Raw genomic sequence first — 22,174 nt, forward strand, 5'->3', positions numbered from 1 at the left:
AAAATACAAAATATACACAATTATGAGTTACATCAACACTTGTACAGTGGCTGATGAAGCACATGACTCAACTACGATCGACACATTGAACAGCAGTTAACTCATTTTTTTTAAGAAAAGGTCCATAACAACCATATCCGAAACAGTGCTCTTTCAACTATACTCGCTAACTCAGTGGATACCGTCTCCTCTCAGCGCATAGATGAGTTGGTTAGATACCCAAAGTAGCACGGAGCATTACAAAACCTTTTTATCATACCTGGCCTAATTACCCGAACAATCCATCTTCGGAAGAGGAGTACCAGCTATGAAAAGGTAGAAGTAGAATAACCCGTCTTCTCTTCAGTTAAATAATTATTTCTCTACTTGCATCTAAATTCCTCATAAATATGCATTATAAATGTACAAAGAGATGCATCATCCCAACTAGTAAGCAGTCAGAAATAAAAATGAAGATTAACAAAAGAGTTGGAAAAGAAAAGAGATGCTCTGTTTTCAAAAATAAGTGACGTGCTTAGATGGAAATTTCAGAAACTTAAAACACAACAATAGAAGAATGCAAATATAAAAAGAATACGTAATTAGATCGAAATAATTTTTATCACCGATGTGTGATCATCGCTCTCTATTTATTGGTGATCTGACGAAGAGTTTTGTGTTCCATTTTAACAGCGAAAGTTACGGATTATTTAACCTTTAGTGCAACCAATATATAATGTGTTACAATTCCTATTCCTTTGTGAGATTCAAAAAAAATATATTATTGAGATGAAATTTGTTTTTTTTTTCCTACTATCATATGCTCCTGAGACTCCAAAGCTCAATGTTTTGATGACGTCCTTTGGCTATAGAAACCTGGGTTCGAACTCCGTCTAGAACGTGAACCTTTATGAGGACTTTTCAGCTGAAGGTGAGTTAGCGGGTTTCATAGGGTAGCAGCAGAGTCACGCGCAGTATAACATAGAAGATGACCGGAATTAAGATTATCCTTCATTGTATGTCTTGGGTCTACGTAAGCGTAAAAATGAACATACCGCATTCTATACATTCTATCATTCTCACATGAGAGAGAGAATATTGCTTAATCTTAAATGAACTGAACGTTGCCAGACGAAAATCGTAAAGACTAACATTAAGAAATGTTGTGGCATTAAGTGAAATATTACCATGGAAACTAATAATAACCACCAAGTACAGGACCTAATTACAAGATACTTATGATTGTATACTGTTGTTTCCATAGTCACCACTGTTTACATTACTTTTTTAGGGATCGATTGAGCACCTGCAATCTTCTTTAGGAACTGGGCATAGTTTACAAGAAGAAAGAAATGCCACTGGAAAGTTTCGAAATCCCATAAAAAATATTTTTCTTAATTGCTTTCATTTTCGTTTTAAAAACAAATGCAAGTGGTGATATTCAGTTTCGTTTAAATCAACGAAGAGATATATGGTTTCCATATTTGCGCATACTTCTTTCCATCTTCTTCGATTAAATCAGTCATTCTTATTGAAATAATTTGGTTTATGAGTCATCATCATAACACTAATTACTGGTGTAGACCATCTTCTCTTTACAATTGGCTTATATTTTAGTATTTGTTTAGGATGTCGGGTGTTGGCCATTTGGTTTACACGTTCAATCCATTTTTGTTTATAACTGTTTAGTTTTTCTTTCATTGATTTTGTTTTTAGTTCTTTAAAAATATCTTGGTTCCTTTTTTGATCTAATAACGTGTATTTTGCAGTTCTTCTCATAAATCTCATTTCACTTGTTTTTATTCTTTGTTTATCTTGTTTATTTATTGCCCAAATTTCACTGCCATATAATAATGTGGGCACTGCTAATATAAAATATTAGAAGAGCCCGCAGTGCATAAAATATGCAAAATATACAATACTTGTATATTTTTGTATATTTTATGAGTCATAAACCTTAGAAACAAGATGAATAACAAAAGTTATGGGATTGACATTTAAGGATATATTTGTATTTTCCTCAGGAACCATAATGGGGAACATAGCTTGAATTAATGAAATGTTCGCGAATAAAATAAAAATAAAACATTACTTTAGCGAAACAGCAGTCAGATGCTGTTAGTGGAAAAGCAGCTTTGAACTAATTCAAATGGAAAATGTTTGAAGGACATTTAGCGCAAATTTTTATTTCTTGTAGTGGGCGAGAGATACTTCTATTGGGAATAATTAATGCGTTTTTATATGTAATTCCACGCAGATAAGGTTTCAAACTGATAGTATGTCAGTATTGCAGTTAATCCGTGGATTTTTTAAAAATTATTTTTATGTATTTTGTATCTATTATTTTAAACAATGCAGAACTTCTAGGGACCTAACATGAATCTTTTTTTTTCGGCCATTTCAGGACTCCAATAAGCTAACGGTGGTCTCACACCGAGTAATAAATCATCTCCCACCTGAAGACAATCTCAAATATCCACGCACATCACGGAAAGTGGGAAGGGGGAAGTCGAAGCTGTTGCTTGGAGAACTTGCCCGCACAACCCAATATGTCTGTTCTCTGAGGCCAATATTTTGTATGCCTCGCTTCCTGCATCGAGTTAAAATCGCAAAATAAATCAAATACTCGGATTATTTACATGTTTCTCAGATACTAACCCTAAATGAGAGCACAAAAAAATTCAAACAATGAGCACTAACAGTAGAATTAATGAGATGCTTCTTCTTCTGTAGCTATTTGGCTTTCATAGCTTCCCACTAAAGTATTAATCCCCTCAACCATCCATCACGAATGAAATTCTCTTCCCAATTCTGAATCTGCATATTATCCCAAATCCCGTTGTTCACATTAATCCATTCTTAGGTAGAGAAGCTCTGGTCTTTTCCCAGTCCAATGGGATATACGACATATTTATTTCTGTCTGCTTCCATCCTTCAAATGTATTCTATCCATCTTTATTGATTGGCTTTAATCTTACTGGATAATGTAGTAGAGTGTTTGTTATACACTTCTAGATTGCATTGCCTTTGTCATAGATTGCACCAAATATTTTTCTTCGTATTCTACAGTATATTCATATCCAGGAGCGGCTCGTACATAGGACTGCAGAATTGCAGAACCCCCAATTTTTCTCGATATGTAAATATATTTATTAATTTATTTATATTTGCTTGTAATATTTAATTTATCATTAGCAATCCTATACAATTCTCTTATTTTGTATAAAAAATAATAAAAATCCATCTTGTAGCACTTAGGGGGGCGAAGGACGCGTAGCTCATATTGCTACGCGCGCAAGCATATGCACGTCATAGTGAGATGCGAGCTATTAGCGTCATGCGGCACTGTCCGTCGCGCAGTTCCACTGTTGTTTATATGCAGTTTGCGTCAGTAGTAGAGTGTTCGTAGTGCTCATCGTGTTTACTCCGTTTCTTTAAATATTTGGACATTACTATTAATGACATATCATTTATTATAGTTTTTATTTTAGAACATTATCGGGGTTATGATAATGGATTTTATTTTTAAGTAATTTTGAATTATACTAAACTGTATAATTTTATCGATAATAAACAATATTTTTTCATGTTTAATTTTTTTTTTAAATTTTTACCATAATTTTGATATTTTATCCAAACACGTATACACTGTACTTACAGTGTGTTTTTAAAAGTTGCAGCACCCCCGACGATTTCAAGCCACGAGCTTTCACTGCTTATATCATTTGCTTCTTTTATGTTTTGTTCATATCTCGTATAATCTCAGATTTCTCAGGATTTACATTCTACTTTAGTATATAGTTTTTTTGCTAATATAATAATATTTTTTATATAACAAACGAAATGGATTGACCAGTGGTTTGATGTTATGCTTTTATTCTAACAAGTACTGTCTATCTGTCTTCTTAAATACTACTGTTATCAGTGATTTCGGTTTCATGATAGGAAACATATTACTTGTTTAAAAAACGAAAGAATTATTTAAAAAAAAAAAAAACAGTAACATAATATGCTCGTGATTGTTCAGTGGTTTTTCAAAGTAATGAATTTTTTTTTTTTTTTTTAATCTCACATTTTTCTGCTGAAGTAGCAGCTTTTTAATAAAATCCCTGGTAATCTACTGGTAAGACGTACAGACTTTTAATCCCCTGGTTTAATCTTCTCCTGATAGAGACCTGGATTAATGATATTGTTAGTTTAATTCCCTGTTGTTGGCATTCGTTACTTTCTCCAAAACCACATTATAAAGAATCCATGAATCTCTCTTTGAGTTTTACAGCAATTTTAAATGACTTTGAATTTAATATTTCAACCAGTAATAGTAATAATAATAATGACATTTTCTGTAAAGCTGAGTAAAACCTTTAATGTGAAGTATCGGCCTTCTTTTCTATCGTATTTCCCAGAGAAAGCAATTCTCGCCATTGCTGCAAGGCAAAAAGTTGGTAAGACATGTCTACCATTAAAATAAACGATCCCATTATAGTGATCTTATCTGGATGGTGAGCGGTTGGCTAATAAGAGCAGGGTACCCTCCGTCCTTACTAGTCCGTAAGGCTTTCATTTCCTCCCCATATATCTGTCTGAGAGTGCACACAATGATGCGGTACACTCGGACCAGCGATGATACCTCTGACTGCAACATTACTTTTGGCATGGTGATGAATGGGAGAAGGTCGGCTAAGGATGGGGTGCCTCATACGATTATCCAATATGCCATAGTCTCTTATCACTTTACGGATATTTTCCCCAAAACATTTTCATTTCTTTTACAACTGAAGGAAAAGAAAGTCGCAATTTTAACCGTACTACAAACTATTTTATAGCGAAGACGTGACATGAATTTTGAGTGTGAGATCCCAAAATGATACACACACTCTGCACTTAAGGCCAGATGTAATAAATCTGTATGCACTAAGCGTAAGCTCGCGTTGCTATTTGCATAATACTTTTGATATGTATATAAAATGCATATAAAACTTTCTTATGCTGATCATGCTGAGAATATAAACTCCTCACTGATTTTGGCTCAATTTCTCATTTGAAATGGGAGCAAAAGTGTAGTAGCAGCATCAGTAACAATAACACTAACAAGTATTGTTACTGATGCTGCTACTGCACTCATTGTTTAAAAAATGATATCAGCGAAGTAACATCTTCTAAATTGCTACCTCGCTATTTCTCACTTTTTAACATACCGGAGATTTTAAGAAATATTTACCGTAAAATTGTGAATAGTTTATCCCACAGGTATACATATGCATATAGGCAAACATTTTTTTTTTTCTTTAAACACTACCGAAGTAAAATTTGGTTATATATGAACATTACATATGGGCATTGCTTATTAATATCGAAAATAGAAAGAAGAGATCAGTAGAAAGGAAGGTTAGAAGTGTCAAGAGGAATGCTAAATGTGTTGAACAGCTGTTACAGTGCGACGCCCTCTTCAATGATAGCTGCGAAATGGCTACCCTCATCAAAAAATGCCATTTTACTTTGCGTTATAGTGTTTTAATTGTGATATATTGGACTAGATAAACAATATAAAATTAAATTTCTATTGTGAAATGAAAAAGATTGCCCAAAATAAATTAATGGGAAAATAAATTAATCTATAATTATTATGTCTCAGGAGAACAATAACAGGTCGGACATGCATCATGTTAATGTGCAAGTGCACACACCCAGGGGACAAACGGTGTGCACCTCTGTATAGCAAGCCATAATTAGAATGCCAGGCAACTAGTGAGGGTAAACAGAAAGCCAGCCATAAAACGAACTAAAGGTGTGACGATGTCGTCGTGGTAATAAACACGTGAAGGAATATAACTGTATAAGCGAATGCTCGCGCTAATTTCGCACTGTGATCCGCTGTATGTGGAGTTAGCAATGTTCGAAATTTAAGGATAAAACGTACGTTTGTTATAGGCATAGTATTCGTGTGGATTATGTGCTTCTCCAAAATGTCATATAAAAAGTAAGCTAAATAAAGACATGGATTTAAGTGCTAATAAAGACTTGAAATTTTCAGCAGAGTATACGACTTAAATTCCGAAGTGTCTTTATAAAGGATAATATGTAGCACATGCGTATAAAATGTCAACGATTAGCGTGTTAAAGTATACAATTGAGCATTGAAGATGACAAAATAAAATCGATCTGACAGACGCTAAGCCTAACGGGTAAATCTTGACAACATTGCCTTCTATCCTACATAAATAATGTAATTATTAAAAGATATCACACTGAGTCATCCTATTGTAAGCAGTTTAGCGATGTCTGTCATCATTTAGTCAGTTGCTGCAGTTCCATATGCACTTCTTTCAACTAAATAATATTCATTGAGTCGCTTGACACTGTCTACAATCACTGAGGTACTTGCAAATCCTTATTTATGCAAATGATCCAGTAAGAAACCACTCCGGCGCTTTGACTAAATGCGTATTGATAATGAGAAAAATGCGTGTGAAAGCATACGGGGCTGATGGATGCAAATAGGTTTTTCCCCCCCTTCCAAGATAGAACAATAGATGGAGCTCAAAGGATTTGTGCGTTTCACTCAAGATATCTTCTGGTTGTCTGCGTTAACATAATATATTATGTATGACCTCTTTGAATAATGCAAGAAATTCTTACTTCTCCCAGTTTCCTCCGTGTATCGATATTCAATTTAGAAAGGGAAATTTTAAAAAATGTCAGCATTCCACATCTCAGTTGAATAAAATATTCTTCCGCTAGCGTTTCTCGGATAAAAGGGATTTCCCAAGGCGAATCTCAATAGCCATAGGGACGTATTGTGTATATTAAATTAGAGAAGTTTATCTTCTATTCATCCCGAACGCCTGGAGCGCTGATAAAGTAATCTAAAGGGTTTTTCTCGTAGTTTATTTAACGGCAAAAAAGATACCTTGTCTCGTTTTGCATCTTCTGCACACCAAAGAAAAATATACTTTGCATATCCAGGGCTTTGTTTCATATCTCTATCAGCTTTCTTTTTTCAGTTCCATATAAAAGTTGGCAGTGGGTGTTGATAGACATTTCACTACATTTCCAATTGCGACCAATATTTAGATGTCTTGCTAAGACCGCTCTTGGTTGTCATAGTAACAAGGAATGCTAAATATGTGTAAAATATTCGATGGCATTACTTGCTTATACAAATCAACAAGAGGGAAACAAAAATTGTTTGATGAATTGGTAGAAATAGGACTTATGAATCGTGGCGCTCCCTTGCGGATTTTTATGTCAGTTGCATTCCAGTTATCAATATTAATTTGATAATTTCTTTATTGTAAAACTATGGCAAAATTAATGTAAAATTTCCTAATTCATGTTGCCAACAACGATACTCATTTTTTACCGAAATATTTACAACATTTTAAACTATTTGGAATTGTAACTAAAGTGTAATTAATTACCATCGCAATCCATGCTGTTTTGTGATAATAATCTCTAAAAATTAGAATTCTGTAAAGTATTTATAAATTAATTTTATCGCTAATTGTTTTTTCGCAAATTACTGGAGGCATATTATTGCTTTTTCACTGCATTCTAGCTCTGCAGTGTGTAAGGATAAAATTATTTCGATTACGACATTGATCCAAGAGCGTATTCAGTGTGTTGATGAGAAACAGTTTACCACGCAAATGGTTGACCATCCATGTTTAGTAGAACTCGTCCCATCTGATTTTTTTCGAATCCCGAATAGCTGGAATTTATTTATAATTGTGCCGTCAAAATATGTGTTAACTGAATAGAATAAAACTGCAAAAGCTTAAATATAGGACACTACTTTTTTTTTGAGAACAAAAAAGGGCCATCTGGAAAATCGATTTCATGTCCATACTCTGCAGCCATTATTCCATCAAAACGAATCAGTCCTAATAACGATTTAATGGAGGTCCTAATGGAAGTTCCCGTAGTACGTATACTAAAACGTAAGTGCTGAACGTTATAACTGCTATTATATAGGGTAGTCCATTTCAAAAGTTCGCCAACAAACAGTAAGAGGAAATGGACAAAAGAGCCTGAATTTGGACACATGTACTACAGTCTCTATTGTCTGTTGAACGTTGTGGAATCAACGTACGAAGGGCACTATTCGTTTATCAAATATAGTGAGAACGAACAGATGCAGGAAAGCGTTGGTTTGTCGTTATATAACACAGGAAAAGGATTTATTATTCTTTGTACTATTGATTCCTATTGAGATTGAAAACGTGATGTTCATCGAATGTGAACGTCATAGTAGTGGCTATCTTGACTAGATGTTAGAACTGTCTCCATTTGCATAGAACGCAATTTCAATTTCTTGTTGGGCAACCAAGACGTCTTTGAATGCTAAAAGCGTAATGATAGAAATATTGGAAAAGCTGGTTTTTGAGGGAGCTCTGAAGATCCGAAAAATCAGATTTTCGGATTTACAGCCAAAACAAGCTAGCAATCAGAGGAATGTTTTCGTCTAGTCCGTTTGCCTGTTTTGAGGGATAAAAATCCGAAGTTCCCACAGGAAAACTCTTCCACCCCTATGAGACAGTGTAACTCACCTTCATTTGAAAAGTCTTTATAGTGATTCTTTGCGTCATACACAGAATTCGAACTGGGTTTGTCCAGCAAAAGGGCATTGCCGACACGTTTTAGCTACATAGGCTCATACAGTAAGACGCACAGAGCTTATTCTTTGTTGAAAAAGAACTGGGTTCGAATCTTGCTTAGACTAAGAGATCGTGTTGTACGATCTCCCATAGATCAAAACAAACCAGCCATAGAACTTACCCAATTAATAGACAATATATTGGAGTCCTGGCTTTAGTTGCCTCTAGTTATAAAGGATATATTTTAATATTTTTTTGTTTGTCTGCATTTTAATTGATGAAAGACTGAAGCTGAAAATACTGTACTGCATGGCAATGTCTTTTATCGTTTTAAAAATGCCATTAATATTTTCTAAAAAAATTAAAAATCATATAATAAAATTGCTTTGAATTCAGTTTCCAAATGTATATACACTCAGTGCATCGTTGTTTATTTTATTGGAAATGCATTTATTAAAAATGCAAGTTACGAATTTAAACAATAATGGGAAGATATATCAGCCCTATGACTGGATGTTTTCCTTTAAAATGGAGAACGAAACATCAAAATTGAAATTTAAAAAGATAAAACCTAATAATCAAAAAGTAAAAGCTAAAAATCTATCCATAAGATAAAAAAATCTAAACTTTTGACACTTTTTTCCCACGGAAAGAATTCAAACTATGTAGAGAGGAGAAACAATTCTAATTATTAAAATCCGTTCCAATAATTGGGTTTGCCTTCTTACGCTGAAAAAGTCACATTGATTATTTTTATATACTTTAAATATCAAATTTATGCAAATCTACTCACGTGATATTTTAATTAGAAAAGTTTCTAATAGAAGAATTTCGTTACAAGATCAACACTGGCGAATACATTTTAGAAATAGTAAACCGCTGCTAACGTGAACTGACAAGGGTTATTCAGTGCAAGCGTTAGCCAATTCGTATCGATCTGTACGGGGGGGGGGGACGAGTACAGAGAAACGAAAATTAAGAGAAGTTAAATATAAAAGATAATTACTTTCTCTCTCTTGCAGATTTAAAAGAAATTTCCGAGAGAGAGAGAGAGAGAGAGAGAAAGAGACCCCGTAATCCATGCACCAGTCAGACGTCATGAAGCAGATATTAAAATGAATTTACGTTTGTCATCTTCGGAGAAAAAGAAACAGCAAAAATCCAAGAAATTATCGATTCCTCATTTTAATTTAAACTTGAGTATTCTATGAATTTTAAGAAAGACGCCAGGTGGGCGAAACTTTCTTCAGAACGACAGATTGTTTTTCATTTGTTAAGATTACTCTCAGCTATTGGATAGTAGTGTTATTATCGAAATGACCAAATCACGACATTGCAGAAGTAAAAATTGAAACTGAATTAAAATATTTTTTACAATTTATCATTCAAATAAATCAGGATGGGTGCAAGAAAATCGATATAAAATGCAAATATTATTCATTGCAAATAATAATAATGAATGAGTAATACTATACTTATACTATCATCCATTACAATAGTTTTCATACACTCTACTTGGATCTGACGCGCTTTTTATGAAAACTTTCAAACATTTCTATGAAAAAGGAATTTTGTGTAATAGATAAAATTAATTTTGGATCAATGTTATTCCGAAATCATTTTCTTGTGAGATCCTTTAAGAGAGCCTGATCATGGTAGAGGTGGTGTAGCTATAGCAATAGATTTCACAATTAATTGCTATAGCTACTTCAAATAAAAGGCGCGCACCTATAAAAATAATTTTCAGACACAACCCGCTCTGAAATTAGGAATAATTTTGTCATTATATTAACTTAGATGAAAACTCCTCAAAACATGTAGAAAAAAGGGTAGTCAAATGCTTTTGTTGTTTACTGTCGGTAGCTTTTTACTGGGTTACATTAAAAAGCAGCGAAAGAAAATTCAAAGGTTGACGGGATTTCACGTGATAAATTTTGTATTAGGATACAATCCTTCATGATGGTCTTCAGTTCAGAATATAAATTGACTTTCATATTTAAACATGAAGCACCGGTTTAACCCCCAAATAAAATCGTTATATTCTGAACATCAAGCACAAAAAAATACAAAAGTAAGCAATTTTATGTTAAAATCTAATACTACTTTAAAGTTAAAAAATTCATTTTTTATCATTTATATAATGAAAATTATATAAATGACAATTTTAATTACTTTTATTGTGAGAACTTATTAGTTTTTATTTTTAGTGTGAGATTAAAATTAAAAACAAATCACCTGATCGGTGTTACCAGAGAAATCTGAAAAACTTTACTAAGAACATCTGCCTATATTTCTAAGATTTTGAACTTTCTAGAGGGAAAATACAACTAAGAGCATCTGCCTATATTTCTAAGATTTTGAACTTTCTAGAGGGAAAATACAACTAAGAGAATCTGACTATATTTTTAAGATTTTAAACTTTCTAGATGGAAAATACAACTAAGAGCATCTGCCTATATTTCTAACATTTTAATCTTTCTAGAGGGAAAATACAACTAAGAGCATTTGACTGCATTTCTAAGATTTTAAACTTTCTAGAGGGAAAATACAACTAAGAGCATCTGCCCCATATTTCTAATATTTTGAACTTTCTAGAGGGAAAATACAACTAAGAGCATCCGCCCCATATTTCTAAGATTTTTGAACTTTCTAGAGGGAGAATACAACTAAGAGCATTTGACTATATTTCTAAGATTTTAATCTTTCTAGAGGGAAAATACAACTAAGAGCATCTGCCTATATTTTTAAGATTTTAAACTTTCTAGATGGAAAATACAACTAAGAGCATCTGCCTATATTTTTAAGATTTTAAACTTTCTAGATGGAAAATACAACTAAGAGCATCTGCCTATATTTCTAACATTTTAATCTTTCTAGATGGAAAATACAACTAAGAGCATTTGACTGCATTTCTAAGATTTTAATCTTTCTAGAGGGAAAATACAACTAAGAGCATCTGACTATATTTCTAATATTTTGAACTTTCTAGAGGGAAAATACAACTAAAAGCATCTGCCCCATATTTTTAATATTTTGAACTTTCTAGAGGGAAAATACAACTAAGAGCATCCGCCCCATATTTCTAAGATTTTAAACTTTCTAGAGGGAAAATACAACCAAGAGCATCTGACCAAATTTCTAATATTTTGAACTTTCTAGAAGGAAAATACAACCAAGAGCATCTGCCCCATATTTCTAATATTTTGAACTTTCTAGAGGGAAAATACAACTAAGAGCATCCGCCCCATATTTCTAAGATTTTAAACTTTCTAGAGGGAAAATACAACCAAGAGCATCTGACCAAATTTCTAATATTTTGAACTTTCTAGAAGGAAAATACAACCAAGAGCATCTGCCCCATATTTCTAATATTTTGAACTTTCTAGATGGAAAATTCAACTAAGAGCATCTGACTATATTTCTAAGATTTTAAACTTTCTAGAGGGAAAATACAACTAAAAGCATCTGCCCCATATTTTTAATATTTTGAACTTTCTAGAGGGAAAATACAACTAAGAGCATCCGCCCCATATTTCTAAGATTTTAAACTTTCTAGAGGGAAAATACAACCAAGAGCATCTGACCAAATTTCTAATATTTTGAACTTTCTAGAAGGAAAATACAACCAAGAGCATCTGCCCCATATTTCTAATATTTTGAACTTTCTAGAGGGAAAATACAACTAAGAGCATCCGCCCCATATTTCTAAGATTTTAAACTTTCTAGAGGGAAAATACAACCAAGAGCATCTGACCAAATTTCTAATATTTTGAACTTTCTAGAAGGAAAATACAACCAAGAGCATCTGCCCCATATTTCTAATATTTTGAACTTTCTAGAGGGAAAATACAACTAAGAGCATTTGACTGCATTTCTAAGATTTTAATCTTTCTAGAGGGAAAATACAACTAAGAGCATCTGACTATATTTCTAATATTTTGAACTTTCTAGATGGAAAATACAACTAAGAGCATCTGACCAAGTTTCTAATATTTTGAACTTTCTAGAAGGAAAATACAACCAAGAGCATCTGACCAAATTTCTAATATTTTGAACTTTCTAGAGGGAAAATACAACTAAGAGCATTTGACTGCATTTCTAAGATTTTAATCTTTCTAGAGGGAAAATACAACTAAGAGCATCTGACTATATTTCTAATATTTCGAACTTTCTAGATGGAAAATACAACTAAGAGCATCTGACCAAATTTCTAATATTTTGAACTTTCTAGAAGGAAAATACAACCAAGAGCATCTGCCCCATATTTCTAATATTTTGAACTTTCTAAGAGGAAAAATACAACTAAGAGAATCTGACCAAATTTCTAAGATTTTTGAACTTTCTAGAGGGAGAATACAAATAAGAGCATTTGACTGCATTTCTAAGATTTGATACTTTTTAGAGGGAAAATACAACTAAGAGCATCTGACCAAATTTCTAATATTTTGAACTTTCTAGAAGGAAAATACAACCAAGAGCATCTGCCCCATATTTCTAATATTTTGAACTTTCTAGAGGGAAAATACAACTAAGAGAATCTGACCACATTTCTAAGATTTTTGAACTTTCTAGAGGGAAATATACTATGAAATATCGTTTCGTTAATACGTTTGCCGAGAAACAAGTCATAATGAATAGAGTAATCGCATCTCTCTCTCTCTCTCTCTTTGCTTATCTAAGTCGAGCTTCGGCATTTGTGGTATAACACTAAACAAGCGAGTAAAATCTAACTGAAAGGACACGGTATTACAATGCTGACATATCATCCATCATCACCAAAATATATTTAAATAATTAATTTAATTTCGTAAGTGATTTTCCACTATCGTGAAACAAAATAAAATAATTTCTTTACATAACGATGGAAACATATACTGATTATGTTGCCTGGTATCTCAAAGGAATCCATTGTTGCCATGGAACCACGACTTTGCATTTCACGTGAAAGAAAAAAAGAACTTTTATTACGTTGCGAGACTATCTTGTCATAAATAACTAAGTTTAATTGCCAAAGAAAACCTCTGAGAAAATAAACAAAAAATTCAACGGTAATTCTGAATTTAAATATCTTGAAAATATGCATCCACGGCAACACATACTTTGCACCTTATAGACGCCGGCATTAACTCCACGAAAGACAAAATAATATGAGTACTCGGAAGTTAATTTAAGATAATGGCATCTCAAGAAACTCTAAGAAGCATCAAAATGAGAAAACTGCGATAAAACGTTTTTTTAGTAGGAAGCCGTGTTATTAATCTTAAAATGCACCTTACTAATCTGACCTTATTTAGTTTATTAACTCTGAGATGAATTTCTGAAATCAGTTATTTAAGATAACCTTTTTATTTTAATGTTCAATTGAAAAATAAATTATTAAAAAAATCAGAATAATTATAATTACATTTCTAGTTACGGAAACTCATACTTTTAACTTTTTAAAAGAAAAAGCTTCGATATTATAAACAGCAATCCTTTAGAAACAAACGACATAAAAGTTGAAAGTTCAATTGAATATTACTCGCATAAACCAGAATTGGAATAGAGAAACATCAAAATACGAAAATGATCCCTAATCTGCATTTGAAAACAGGAATTAACAACGTGCTAAATATTTTAAAATGATAAAATATGTAGCTTTATGTAATAGTTATTAAACTGTTATTTGTAAGCCTCTAGTTGCTTTTATTAATTTAATTTAAATTAATATATATAGATGACTCATTTAATAGCACACTCAAAAAAAATATTGAATGATTCTTTTTTGTACTGTTAAATTCGGAAGGCAATGCCCTTCCCAATTTCATTGAGTTACCTCTCATTGTTTTGAAGCAGGAGCTTGAAAACAATAAAAGAGTACGCGAAGCCTTTGTTTCGATCTACGTGATAAACCTAATGCATTTGCTGGAACCAAAAAGTCATAATTCCAGAATAGCATGAAAGGTTCGTAACTGGAGTCGATAACTCTGAAAAGTTTTTTCTTCGATATCGTAGACTAAAGTATTCTAATGAACAAAAATATAGATTTAAATTGACATTAAGGATTTGTAAAAGGGTCACCGAACAGCAGCTGGCTAATGTGAATGCCATGTAGCCTAGTTACACTGTAGTAATACGCCGCTATTCTCTTGTCTCCAGGAAGGGAAAAAAACCTGCAAGAATTTAAAAAGAAAAGGGACATCTACTGAACTCGTGTCCTTTTAAAGACAAAGGAACTTCTCAGAGATTCCCCTTCCGAGTGCCCGTCACAAACATCAACAAAGAGCGATAAACAATGGCCCTAATGGATTTGGAACACAATCGCGATAGATGGTTCTCTGCTCGAGTCTGGCGTCCGCGGGACGCGTCCGTCGTTCACTGTGATGCGCAATGTGACGTCAAGCTAATCAGAAACAGCGTGCGTTCTCGCGCCTTCGAACGTGTCGGACAATTTGACGGAGCTATGACGGGGAGAAAGAGAAATGATTTACTAAATGCGTGTCTCCCAATCGCGATGACTGGCGAGGAGGATGAAACTGTCAAACAGCAACAACTGCAAACGTCTCTTGGCTGGATTTACGCGACGTCCAATCATAACCCCTGGCACAGTTGCTGGACGGTAGGAGACGATATCGTGGCAAGAGGAAGCCTTTCCAAGTTAACTGTCCTTTAAATAAAGCGTTTGGGGGGTTTCGGTAGAGTTTTCTTCCAAATATAAACCTTGAAATATAACGATAAAATCTTATTTCAAGTTTACTTAGCCGAGAGTGTGTTTGTCTATAGTAATATTGAGAAAGCTGCTGTCATGTTAGCCAGGCTAATACCGATTCACTTTATATTAGATTTCTTTAGGGGTTTTTTTTTTTTTTTTTACGTTTTTTTTTTTTTCTTTGAATCACAAATGAAATTTTATTGAATGATTTAGTTTCGCCGTTTTGGATTTTGGGGCCACGTCAGCTCATCCTAATTCTCAAATAAAATGAAGTTTAAATTCTTCGTGTACCTTTCACTCCTATGGCGTCAAAAGCACGTCTGAAATGCATCATACCTTATTAATAAACGCAAAAAAAAAGAAAAAAATTAAGACAAGTAAAAAAATGAGACTATTCATTTCACTCTGATTCACATAACTTCGTCCAGTACCGAAGAGTACTTCTGTGAGTCCTTCAGAGATGTCTTGACTTCATCTAACAAGAAATGATGTCCCCTTAAATGTTCCTTCAATTCTGGAGTACCTGAAGACAGCAAACCCAGACGGAATTTTTGTCCTATATAGGCCAAACATCACGAAGCCTAGAAATCCGAAAAAAAGAACATATCGGAGATGTCAACAACAACAGAACAGACACCTCAGGACTAGCCATCATTTCTCGATTTCGAACCATTCCATCGATTGGGACAACAGCTCCATGCCGTATATTGAAGAAGATTTCAGATGTAGAAACTTTAAAGAAGCTGCAGTGGTACTCTGGACAGGAGACAATCTCAATAGAAATCAAGGCATGATTTTAAAAGACATTTGGAAAAGTTTTATAAATTCACTATGCTTAACAGAACTCAATTTCGCGAACAACTATAAAACGCGATCTACTAACAATGACTAAGTCTCCACGCTTTATGCTCTTAATGTCACGCGTCATTTCAATTTTTTATTTGATTTTAATGTCGTTACTGCAATCTTCTGTTTTAGCATTTAATGTTCGTGTAACCATTCTCGTCCTGAAGAAGCCAGACAGACTCAAGCTGGCGAAACTGGTAGACGATTATATATACAGTACATATATTTATAAAGAATCATGGTCTAATAAAATCCAAAGAAAATGTCTCATATTATGCAATGTGACGTTGGCCTTGTTACATTCTGCAGGCATCACATTAATGGGACAAAACTTTTCGGACATGGGGAAATGAATATAAAGCAGTGTTTCACTGAAAACCCACTCAGTATATCAATCGATTGTGATCCTCAGGTAGCGATTTTTATTTAATTTGATTTCTGATGTTTATTTTTATATCAATCCCACTCAAGTAAAGTTGAAACTTGACGCAATACATTTTGTTATAAATTGGCCAAATATAAGATAATCCCAGGGTCCTATTTGACGGGACAAATATAGTTTAGTGCACCTTCAGGTGCACTAAACTATATTAGTGCACCTTATTTAGTGCACCTTATAGTGTAATGCACCTTCAGGTGCACTACACTATAAGCAAATTAGCAAATTCTAATAAGCGAATTAGTAATTTCAGACGGGTAATAAAATTATGTGCCTCCAAAAGACTTTTACTGTCATCTTATCACTATGTATACAGAGTTTCGGCTATCCCTAAACTAAGAAATGAACCAAAATTAAGACAATAAACTGAAATGCTCCCATATTAGCATTATCAGGAAATAAAGTCATAATCTACATAATGGCTTGCAGAAAATTGGTATGTTTGTTCTCTATAGAAAGATTTTCGGATTGAAAAGAACTAATAAATTAGGAAAAGGTATGACATTAATAAAAATAGAAAAAAAAATATAACATTAATAAAAATGACAAAACTCTGTAGCCCATCTAAGGCATAAATGCAACTTTTCATAGTTAGGATTCAAATTAAAAGAATAGAAAGAAAAAAAAGAAAATTAATCTTTCCTTATAAATGCACTAAAATAGCACATCCATATCAGAAGGGAAAAAAAAACATTCCCATTTAAATCCCGTGACATTTTCAGGCTACTTTTGTTCTTTAAGTTCCTCATTGTTCTCGGTCAGCAAACTCTAAGTAAAACCAAAGTATAATTTTAGGTCTAAGGAGATTATTCCACTAATGTTTTAGATAAGCTACAGTGTTAGAAGTATTTGCCCGGAAATTGGATTTGTGTTTTATACGTAACAACCGTGATAAAAATAATGACTTCCATGTAGGGCTTTAGATGTTATTATTTTGGGGGGGCATGCTGATGAGCTCACTGTTAACCTTGTTTCCTAGGCAAGCTGCGTTTTATCAGCCAACACATCTCGATAACGAGTCACGTACTTTTCTCTTCCTTAATAAAGTGTTATCGGAGCAGAAATGGGTTAAGCTTTTGTATTTTGACCGGAGTTATGTCTTTGCTCACAATTAAGGTAGACCCACCGCTATACTGTACCAACGGGGGAATCTACTTGCATTATTATTCGGTTTTGTCTACGAGTAATTTGCTTCCAAAACAATAAACGGAACGAACAGTGCAAGAGATGGAGGAAATTTTAATTAAAAACGGAACGAGCACTGCAGCTTAATTCGCTCTTTCTCTGAGAGCAAATGTGCTACCAGCAGATAACAGAATCCACAGAGGGCTTTCATTATGCAAAACATGAATTGCATCATTGTACTCACATTCGGTGCAGATGTCGGAGTACGGGATGAACATGGAGTCACTCGAGTACCTCGATAAATCAAACGTTGATGGTGTAAACTACACTAAAACCGTAAAAGAGAAAAAATCCAAACGGCGGCAATTCATCGGAGTCATTTTTATACTTTTTCTGAACGATAATGTGTCGAAATATAGTTTATTGTTCGTTTGGTTCTCATTGTTAGCAAAAAAAGTTCTACTTCATTATAAAATATCAAACAATAAGTTGAACAGAGTAGCCAAAATATTATTCTTGACTAATCTATTCTTGTGTTCGTCTGTTCATTGAAGCGACTGGCAGGAAATGGAATTATTTACTAATAAGTAAAGGTAATGAAATCTTATGCTCCCAATGGAGTGCACAGAAATAAGTAAGTAAAGTTTATTATTAATAGTAAAAATTATATTTATTAAAATCAATTTAACTGGATATATAAAATTCGCTGGTGTGCCATATAAAAATGATCCCTTTATGTGAAGTTACCAAACTTCACAAAAACGTATTTCATTATTAATAACCCCTAGATAGAATCTTTGCTTCTCTCCAATCTAACCAATATTAATCGTTACTCGCATTCTTTAAAATCTGCTTTGCTTCCAGTATTGCATACTTTTACAATTGTCGTATCTTCTGAAATTCTGCCTCAATGGGATTCTACATTTTAAAATTCTCATTGATGCTGGAATGAGGATTCTGTGTCACCTGAGAATCCACCTAACATCTTGAATGCCACGCTAATTAAACAGATAGCTACATCTCCTTAATTAGGATGGGTGCATTCTCGGGATTGTTCTTAATGGGGAAGTTCTTATCAGTTGAAGTCGAAAAATCGATCGTTGGTAGCTAATATTACGGAGGGATCTGGTTTCGTTGCATTTTAATCCACAATCGATAATCTTAATCCATTCTTAATATTAAATATTATATCTACATATTTCTCGGATAAAATAAATAGCAAAATGAAACTGAAAAGAAATGAACAAAAAATTATAAAAAAAAAAAAACAAATCCTATATATGCTCCTCATATAACAGAATATGTTTTTCTTTAATTAATCAAGACAGGTGTGACGTTCTACTTAAATATATCCATCGTTATAATAAGTTCTGTCGGCGCACACCACGTGGCACTTATATGACCGTACGAAGTTCAGTGGTAAAGATCATGGTGACTATTTCAAAAGAATTTTCTGTGCTGAGTTCAACTTACACCACCTATATTCAGGTTGAAAAAAAAAAAAAAAAAAAGAAGTACGCCGAGCTCCTTTATCTCTCTCTACTCCTTTCGATGGGTAGTGTCTCCATCCTTCACTGATAGTGAGCTCAAGCTATCAATGAACTATAGGTTTTCAGGGGAGAGAGAGAATATGGCAGATTAAATGCCATCTCGTGGTCTTAAATCCCAAAATTCGTATTATTGTGTATAATACCGTGAGATCTGAGGTTGATTTTATTGAGATGCTTAAAAACCCCTACTTATCTGTGACAACAAAGACTAACTTAAGAACGGGTAAACGAGCCAAAAAAAGGCCTATAAAAGACTTCTCTTCCTCTCGTCGGCTACTACAGTCGGACTTTTTAGCGCTACGGAAGAAAACATTTCCTGAAGGCTATTCAGGCACCCTTTAAAAAAAAAAAAAAAAAAAAAAACGGACAATGTTTTAGTGTGTAACAAATCACGTAGATTGAGATTTCAGGATATGATCTTACACCCTCTGTCCAAAAAGAAACCGAACTTATCGAAAATAGAAGAAACTGGTGGCGCCACCTGTTGTATCATTTTGTTGTCGAAAGCGGCAACCTTCATTGGTGTTGTGTCAACTGTTTATGACATTTCTTTCATTAGAAGCCGAGCGACAGTGCCAAGATTGACAGTGGGTTTTGACGAACGGTCGGAAAATCAGTTTCAAACAAAAAGCTGCGATTGACTTTTGTGTTAAACTTGGTAAAAGTTTTACCGAAACGCATCAAAACATCCAAAAAGTGTAATCATCAAAGAAAACCCGAAATCGTTCGTTAGATCGATTGAAGATAAATTGGGGATTCCAAAATCAACTGCGCACAGCATTTCGACAGAGAGTTTAAGCCTTCGTAAATTGAATTCGCGATTTGTTCCCCACAAGTTGACCGACCACCAAAAAATGTATGGAAATGAACACTGCAAGGACCTCATTAAAACCGCTCGTGAGGACTCAAACTTCCTTGAAAGGATCGTCACTGGTGACGAAATGTGGTGATTAAGGTTTTGATTATGAGCCCGAAACAAAGCGCCCGAGTGCTGAGTGGAGACCACCAGAAAAGGGGCATCCGAAAAAAAGTCGCTTGGAGAAGTCAAAAGTAAAGACAATGCTGATTTGTTTCTACGATTCCAAGGGCATCATCCACAGAGAATTCGTTCCGCCTGGCCAAAAGGTCAATGGTGAGTTTTATTTCGAAGTTTGAAGCGATTGATAGCGAGAATTCGTCGCGTACGGCATGAATATCGTGACGACCGACGTTCGTCAAAACACACTGTCACTCTTGGCACTATAACTCGGCTTCTAATGAAACAAATGTCATAAACAGTTCACACAACACTAATGAAGATTTCTGCTTTCGACAAGAAGAAGATACAACAGGGGGCGCCACTAATTTCTTCTATTATATATATATATATATATATATATATATATATATATATATATATATATATATATATATATATATATATATATATATATATATATATATATAATCTCAGTTACTCTTGAAGCATGCTTCCGTATGCCAATGAATTGCTTATAAATGCAATATAAAAACCTAAACTAAAAGTGCACTTTCTAAGTACCTGGATAATATCTTAGCATTTTGTATTATCCTAAAAAGAATTGGTCACTAGAAATGGATTACGGCCCGATAACATTGCAATTATTGATTTTTTTTTCTCTTATCTTACTCTTTCATGCATTCAATGTTTAGGGTTAAATCGATTTCCGTTTTAATAGTGTCCTAATGGTACTCCGTGTAAAGTCTAAAAACTGTTCTAGTTGTTTTCTTCGCAGTGGTATTTTGCGTTTAAAATAGAAAAAAAGTTTAATTTTAGAAAATTTCTTTTTAATGGGTGAAAAAATCGAAATACATGAAGAGATGCATTCAAACTCCTACAAAAATTAAATAGAGAAAAAGAAGTTCCAAAACTAATACAATTATTAAATGGAAATTGAAAAATTCACAAGTAGCATTTAGTGAAAGACGCACGCTAAATAACTAAAAACAAATACAGAGTTTGGTAGTATTGTTGAAGTTGCAACAATGCATAATTTGATTACTGAATATTATTAATTGTTTACTGAAGCTATGGTAAAAGCTAAGAAACGTTACATACCTTATAGATTGAACAAGAATAGAAATTCCCTTTTTTTTTTTTTTTTTTTACTTTTTGACGAAGATAGTTTGGAACAACCGAGTAGTTTGTTTTCAGAAAATAAAGGCTTAAATAAGTTAGAAGTTCCTTTATCTAAGTATTCAGTTAAACAACTACACGTTGAACACTTAAATAAGAAAAATAGTCGTTTTCTTTTTCTTGCCTTGTGACTATTGGTTCTCGGTAGAATTAATTAGGTTACCACATCGCATTGTCGACTGCAAGGTATTCCTGTGGGAGTTGGTCAAAGTCGTATTGTCTGCTTTGAATGTCAGCGGTGCGAATTGGGTTTCAAATTTAAGTCTGGAAAATTGTTTGTTACCTCTACACACACACACACACACACACACACACACACACACACACACACACACACACACACACACACACACACACACACACACACACAGTGTAATCGAATAGCAATGAAAACAGGAAAGGAATACTTCGTGAAAGCCATGCATATGGAGATAACTTGGAGTTTTCAATTGATACCATGATAATACAATATTGATAAGCACATGGAATAACCCTTCAAAGAAATTCCGATTTCATAGCTGCATCCGAAGGAATACAAATAATATTAAACATAGCAATACAGTAAATGTTGTCACGCACTGGATTACGCGAGATTAGGCCACATCTGCTCTAAGGGTAAACGTAAATTCTGCGAATAAAGCACTTTCATACAAGACAGAACGTTTTCCCGATAGAGGTGTTTCTATTCGCTTTCTCTATGAGAAATTACCACACCATCTTCTTACTCGAAGTCTATCCTGAAATAAAGCACCAGAATTACTTAAATGATTATGGGAGTAGAAAGATGGCGAA

The sequence above is a fragment of the Typopeltis vanoorti genome, chromosome 25 (assembly GCF_054136105.1).
Source record: "Typopeltis vanoorti isolate ZY-2024b chromosome 25, IOZ_Tvanoo_1.0, whole genome shotgun sequence".
Classification (NCBI taxonomy): Eukaryota; Metazoa; Arthropoda; class Arachnida; order Uropygi; family Thelyphonidae; genus Typopeltis; species Typopeltis vanoorti.